We start from the raw sequence: 6742 nt of genomic DNA, 5'->3' as shown, positions 1-6742 counted from the left end.
TTATTTTATGACAGTTCTAAACTTTCAGTATTTTTTTTTAAATAACAAACATTTATTGGTGTCACTTATGGTAGAAAAAAGTTCCTACCCCAGATGTGCATGACCCAATTGTTAAATAGAACATTTCTGAGGTGAACACACATCCTGACCCACATTTTAATATCCAGTTTTTAAAGATAGCCAATTCCTCCTCTCTCTCTTCCCCAAAACATGTGAGCAACTGCTAATGGAAAGCAGTAAACAGCCATTTGGGCTATAGCATTTTCAACTCCACTCTGAGGTGCAGATTCCAATTACATTCCAGACTTAAGTTCTCTCAGTTTTCTCCTAAGGAAAGTTCTGAGTCCAGTATTTACAATATTAGAGCACCAGCAGATCAGTGTCTTCAACTCGTCTTTCTGCTGTATCCTCTTCACCAGTTGGGGGAGGGCTTACATTTCCATAGAATTTGCTGATAATTGGCTGAACAATTTCTTCTAGTTCCTTCTTTTTAGTTTCGAAGTCTTCAATGTCAGCTTCTTGGTGGCTTTCCAGCCATTCAATCTTTTCCTCGACAGCTTTTTCCATGGTCTCCTTATCTTCAGAGGAAAGTTTGCCTCCCAACTTTTCTTTATCTCCAATCTGATACTTTAGAGAGTAGGCGTAGTTTTCCAACTCATTCCTAGTATCAATTCACTCCTTGAGTCTTTTGTCTTCCTCAGCAAACTTCTCAACATCATTAACCATCTTTTCAATTTCTTCAGGTGTCAGGCAATTTTGGTCATTGGTAATTGTAATCTTATTTTTGTTCTCTGTAGCTTTGTCTTCAGCTGTCGCCCAAAGAATAGCATTCACATGTATCTCAAAAGTGACTTCAATCTGGGGGACCCCACAGGAGGAATTCCAGTGAGATCAAATGTACCCGGAAGGTGGATGTCTTTTTTCAGGGGTCCTTTACCTTCATAGACCTCGACTGGAACAGTAGGTTGATTATCAGAAGTTGTAGAAAAGATCTGAGACTTCTTGGTGGGTACCACAGTGTTCCTTGGTATCAGTTTGGTCATGACACCTCCCACAGTTTCAATACCAAGTGTCAGGGGACATACATGAAGCAGTACTAGGTCACCTGTATCTTGATCATCAGAGAGTACACCAGCCTGGACAGTGTCACCATATGCAACAGCCTCATCTGTGTTTATGCCACAGATGGATCCTTGCCATTCAAGAACTCTTTAACAAGTTGTTGAATCTTTGGAATTTGAGTAGAGCCACCAACAAGAACAATCTCATCAATATCAGACTTCTTCAAGTCAGAATCCTCCAGTACTTTCTGAACAGGCTTCATGTTTTCTCTTCAAATTTTGCCTGAGTCAGGGTTTCAGAAAAGTCTTCTCCTTCATAGAAGGACTCAATTTTAATTCTTGCTTAATGTTGAGCAGACAGGGCCCACTTGGCCTTTTCTACTTTATGCTGGAGTTTCTGCACAGCTCTGTTTTCTTTCCTAACATCTTTGCCAGTCTTCTTTTTGTACAGCCTGATGAAATGTTCCATAACACGCTGGTCAAAGTCTTCTCCATCCCGATGAGTATCTCTATTGGTGGCCATGACTTCAAAGACATCAAATTGTCAATGGGGAGAAGAGACACATAGAAGGTTCCACCACCCAGATCAAACACCAGGATGTTCTTCTCTCCCTCCCTCTTATCCAGACCATAAGCAATAGCAGCTGCTGTAGGCTCGTTGATGATCCTCATAACATTCAGGCCAGCAATAGTTCCAGCATCTTTGGTTGCTTGGAGTGGCATCATTAAAATAGGCTGGTACAGTAACAACTGCATGGGTAATCTTCTTTCCCAAATAAGCCTCAGCAGTCTCTTTCATTTTAGTGAGAATCATAGCAGAGATTTCTTCTGGAGCAAATGTCTTAGTTTGCCCACCTCCAATATCAACCTGAATGTATGATTTATGTTTATGTTTCTCTTCAAACACTTTGAAAGGCAAGAACTTGATGTCTTGCTGCACAGAAGGGTCATCCCCAGTGCTGCAAATGAGCCACTGGGCATCGAAGACCTTGTTCTCAGGATCTGAGGTGAGCTGATTCTTGACTGTATCTCGGATCAGATGTTCTTCTTCAGGGGTAAAGGCCACATAATACGGCCTGATGCACTTGCCCTGATCATTGGAGATGATCTCCAGTGGCCATTCTTGAACACCCCGATGCAGGAGTAAGTGGTCCCCAGGTCGATGCCGACCACGGTACCCATGTCCTTTTCTTGTCATCCTCCTCAGCCATGCTGCGCAGAGCAGCAGCAGAACCACGGCCACCAGAGAGAGCTTCATCTTGCCCTAGCTATTGGCCCGTTGCTCTCCTCAGCAGACAGCCAGAATTTGCAGGCAATCCAGCAACAGGCTGCAGCTGAGAGCAGTGAGGTTACAGGTCTCTTACACTCGAGATGCCTCAACTCTGTCCGTCTGTGTTGTCTCTGCCAATGTCTCAAACTTTTTAGTATTGATGTGCCTTTCCTTTCTACAATTGTATTAATTACCATATGTAAAATTTGACAAGTAGAATGCTAGTAAACACAGATTCGCAAGCTTTTAGGCCACTATGTAAATATTTAAAAAGTTAAGTGAATTGCCAATGCTTCCATACATGCTATAACAACACAAGTGGTCAAAGATGCACTAGAACATTATGTGGGAAAAAAAATATATTCATACCCAATCAACATTTTTCAGGCACTTGCATTCAGAAGCATTTTATGAATCAGCACCAGGTTTGCTCCAAAATAAAGCTCATTTTCCCCTACTGCCCCTATTTGTTGAGAACAATATTATACATTAAGGATGCATTTACATGAATCATTTTATAGAGAAAATTATATTAAATTTAAAATTATAATACTTATTTTATGCATAACTTCAAAAACACAGAATTTAAAGACAATACCAGTGAGCACTAACATTCTATATGACTAAAACACTATCATTCTATATGACTAGCAAACACAATACAGGCCAAAAGGCAAAATATACACTTTGGCAATCCTATACAAAAGGGGTTCTCTTACAACATTCTTTCATAAAATAAACACAATACAGAAAAACGAAACAAGAAAAAGAAAAACTGAATTTTGACAACCTACACAAACTGTGGCATTTCAAATTCAAGGTCTTGTAACTCTTCCATTTGTTTTAGCCTGAGTCCCTGGCACATTGGATTCATGTCAGGCAGGCCAACCTCCTCACAGTTCTCTTTAGGCTCAGCAGCTGGTTTCAAAGCATAAGCTGATGTGCTGTCTGCCTCTGGAACAGATTTCTCCACATGACTCAGGGGAATAAGTGCTGTGCTAGGAGGCACTGCTGCTGAAGGTGAAGCTGGTCTCTCCTCAGTCTCCCTGACTTTGCTGGTCGGGGTAGGTGGTTTGTAAAATGTTGTCCCGAGATGGGGCTGCAGTATTCTGGGTGCTCTTGCAGGAGCAAGACGGTGAGAATGAGAGGACAGTCTCACTGGTGACTCTCTTGCTGAACTGGCTGGTGTGTTGGGCTGTGTGGCACCGTTGGAATGGTCACCACTAACCTTGATGCTCATTGTCACTTTTTCCTGGAGTACACTTGGCACAATCATTGCACTCCTGCCAGTTAAGTTCTTTGGTTCACATTGTTGTTCCTGAGTTTTTTGTGGAATCTGAAGATCAAAACCATTAATTTGGGAGCCAACAGTAGTAGAGGTATCTTTTCTATTAAGTCCTTCAAAGGTAAGATTCTGGCAAAACTTGTCTGAATTGACATTTCCCACATTTCTGCTGTTTTTCTCATTAGGAGAGCTTGCAAGATGGAACCTATCTACAGGCAAACAGCAACATCTGATCTTGGGGCTTGGTATAGGCCTCTGTATATCATTTGTTGTCACATCAGATTTCAGACTAAGTGGTTTTGTGGTTTTACACATATTGTCCATCTTTTGTGATGATGATTCAAGTTCTTTGTGATCTGAAAAAGAAGAGATTTTTTTTTAACTTCATGAAGCTTGGTTAATAAGGAAGTGTGGTTATTTATGAATGGGCATTCTCTCAAACAACAGAGTCTTACATATTTTTTCCAACATTATTTTCTCAGTCATCTATGCAGAGGAATTAAAAATCCATACAATATTAAAGGCACATTTTTAATTAAAGCATTACTTTTTCAAATTCACCTTAATAGAACAAATAGTCACAAAGCACATAAAATTAAAAAAAAAAACACTTCCTGTAATAACTTGTTTTAATATACTACCCATGAATGAATATTTTCTGTGTTAAGATTTTCCTGATTTCAACAGGCACACAATGGTAACCCTAGAACAGTAACACTACTCTGTACACCAACAAACGCCATGTCCTGAATACCAAGGACTTTGCCTGTCACTTAATCTGCTTTCCAGCTACATTCTGTCCATACTGAGGGCAACACACCACAGAGGGCTTGGATGCCCTCCCAGCTGATCCACTAATACATGGCAATATCCTCTGGACAAAGGAAGGTTGAAGAGCTGTCAAAATTGCCATTGTGCTACTGGTACTGGAGACTCCAGATTTACCTCCTTCTCTTTCTCCTCTAGTCTGGTCCCAAGGTCCATTTTCTCACCTATAACTCTAGCATCTCCCACTCTGTCTTTGCTGCATGTACCCCAGAAGCTCCTGTTGCTAGAAAGGTGCAGCCATCTGGCCATGATCCTCGTCTCCCTGCAGAGAAACATCAGACAACTGTGTGCCTTGCCACTGGTCTGATGGCTTTCCAACAGCCTTGTTCATAGCTCACAGTCCTCATCCCTGCCACCTACTCCTTCTCTCATATCCTTGGGCAGTGGTTTGCAGACAGGTGCACAGCAGCATCACTTGATGATGATCGCAGGTCATCATCTCACCTGACATCCTTCTTCACCTGAGGCTTCTGGCCTCTCTTTCCTGCTTCCCAGGCAGTGCTCATGTGATTTGCTGTCCTGGACCTTTCTCCACATTGATAGAAGGGAGCTGAGCCATTGTGGTTGGATGGCAACCACCAGAACATATTTACAGTCCTGCAGAACTTCTAGCACCACTTCTAGCTGCCTGGGTGATGTCGCAGCTCCTGCTCAAGTACTGCCCTGGGCAAGCCTAGTGCACTAGCCCTACCTGCCTTCTTCTGTCAAGACAAACTCCTATGTGGAGATATGTTGGCATGTGGTGTTAATGATCTTCTAAAGAAAAGGCTCAGAATTACCTGGTATGTAATAAAAATTTCAAATATTTTAAAATTATTTATTGTTATTAGTATACCTATCTGGGAATCAAATTTCATTGGACAGTGAAACAAGGTTCCATTTAGGAATGAGACAGGATGAGGTTCAAATCCTGAATCAACAATAATTTAGGGACATGACCCTTGGCATTATTTACCTTCTTCAGACTGTTAGCTATGGCTTAAATGAGGCTAAGATTCATAGCACAGAAGTGCTAATAAGATCAAATCAGATAAATGGAATCAGTGAGTCCAGTGCTTTTCTTTGCAGAGAGGTAATGGACTGTCTTTGTTTTCAGACTTTTTCAGGCTACGCTCATTGATATTTCATTAATTTAATATATCAAATTTAACATTTATGACTATGTATTGAAAAATTCAGATTCAGCTCTACTAAAGCAGTAAGGAATGAAAGGTTTTCAACCCCCTTACCAGAAAACATTCACTGAAATAAAACGATCAAAAAAGAGTGAACAAAAAGACTGGAGCCAAGAAAATGGAAGACATGTGTGCTTAATGTGCTAAAGTTAGGCCACAGGTAAAGGGACATCAAAAAACTTTAGGAGTCTATTTTTTTTGAGTTTCAGGAGTCCAGCTTTTTTCTGTTTTGACTTTAAATGATGAAAAAGAAGTAAAGGTGAAAACAAATCTCAGAAAGTGAACAAAAATAATTTATGAATTTCAAGATATCTTTTTACAAGGAAGAAAAAAACCCCATGATAGTCATTTAAATGACATTCACTAAACTTTCTCAATGGCTAGAAAAGTTAAATAATAAAACTTTGAAGTTTGAACTTACCTCAAATAAACTAACCTTTTTTTTTAAAGGATGAGTATTGTAGATGGACACAATATTTTTATCTTCATTTATTTGTTTTATATGGTACTGAGGATCCAACTCATGGCCTCACACATGCCGAGGCAAGAGTTTTACCACTGAGCTACAAGCCCAGCCCTCACCTTGGGTTTTAATCATGACTTCTTGGCAAGGTTTGAAATATGCAAAGATATATGTTACATGACCACTCACCAATGAGAAATGCATCCCTTTTTTCCAATGCATTTTGCTTGCATTCTGACTCCTCAAATGATGTAGCCAATGCATAATTTTCAATTTCAATATCTGCAGTGTGAATATCCTATTGACACAAGAAAAGTTTTAAACTAAAAGCAAAACACACCTCAAACAGTTCAAAGATTATTAACTTGTTAACATAAACATCACAAATTTAATCCAATTCTGAAATGGTCAAAACTCACTTGCTTTGTAGAAAAATATTGTGACATTGTGGAATGTTCTGTTGATATTACAAGTTTGGAAGGAGGGCTTATATCCACCCGAGGTGCAACAACGTCAATATTAGATGAAACATTTTGTGGCTCTAGGGACCCATCGAAGATCATCTGTGCATTGGTAATAAGGAACTCCACCAACAGGGCCTGATTGGCATAGGCAACAAGAGAGGAGGAGATGGTACAAGGAGTGGTTGTAGGCCTGGGC

At 40.2% G+C, this 6742-nt stretch overlaps 1 pseudogene across 1 annotated transcript; it reads right to left on the bottom strand.

Annotated features, from left to right (window-relative positions):
• Nucleotides 1–360: 360 nt before the first annotated feature.
• Nucleotides 361–2319, bottom strand: LOC308655510 (endoplasmic reticulum chaperone BiP-like; annotated as a pseudogene). Its single transcript has one exon. The product of its transcript is annotated as an endoplasmic reticulum chaperone BiP-like (transcript).
• Between the last annotated feature and the right edge of the window lie 4423 nt (nucleotides 2320–6742).

Source organism: Spermophilus citellus (assembly GCF_964194105.1).
Source record: "Spermophilus citellus genome assembly, chromosome: 9".
Classification (NCBI taxonomy): Eukaryota; Metazoa; Chordata; class Mammalia; order Rodentia; family Sciuridae; genus Spermophilus; species Spermophilus citellus.
This window is presented reverse-complemented; position numbering and strand designations above follow the sequence as displayed.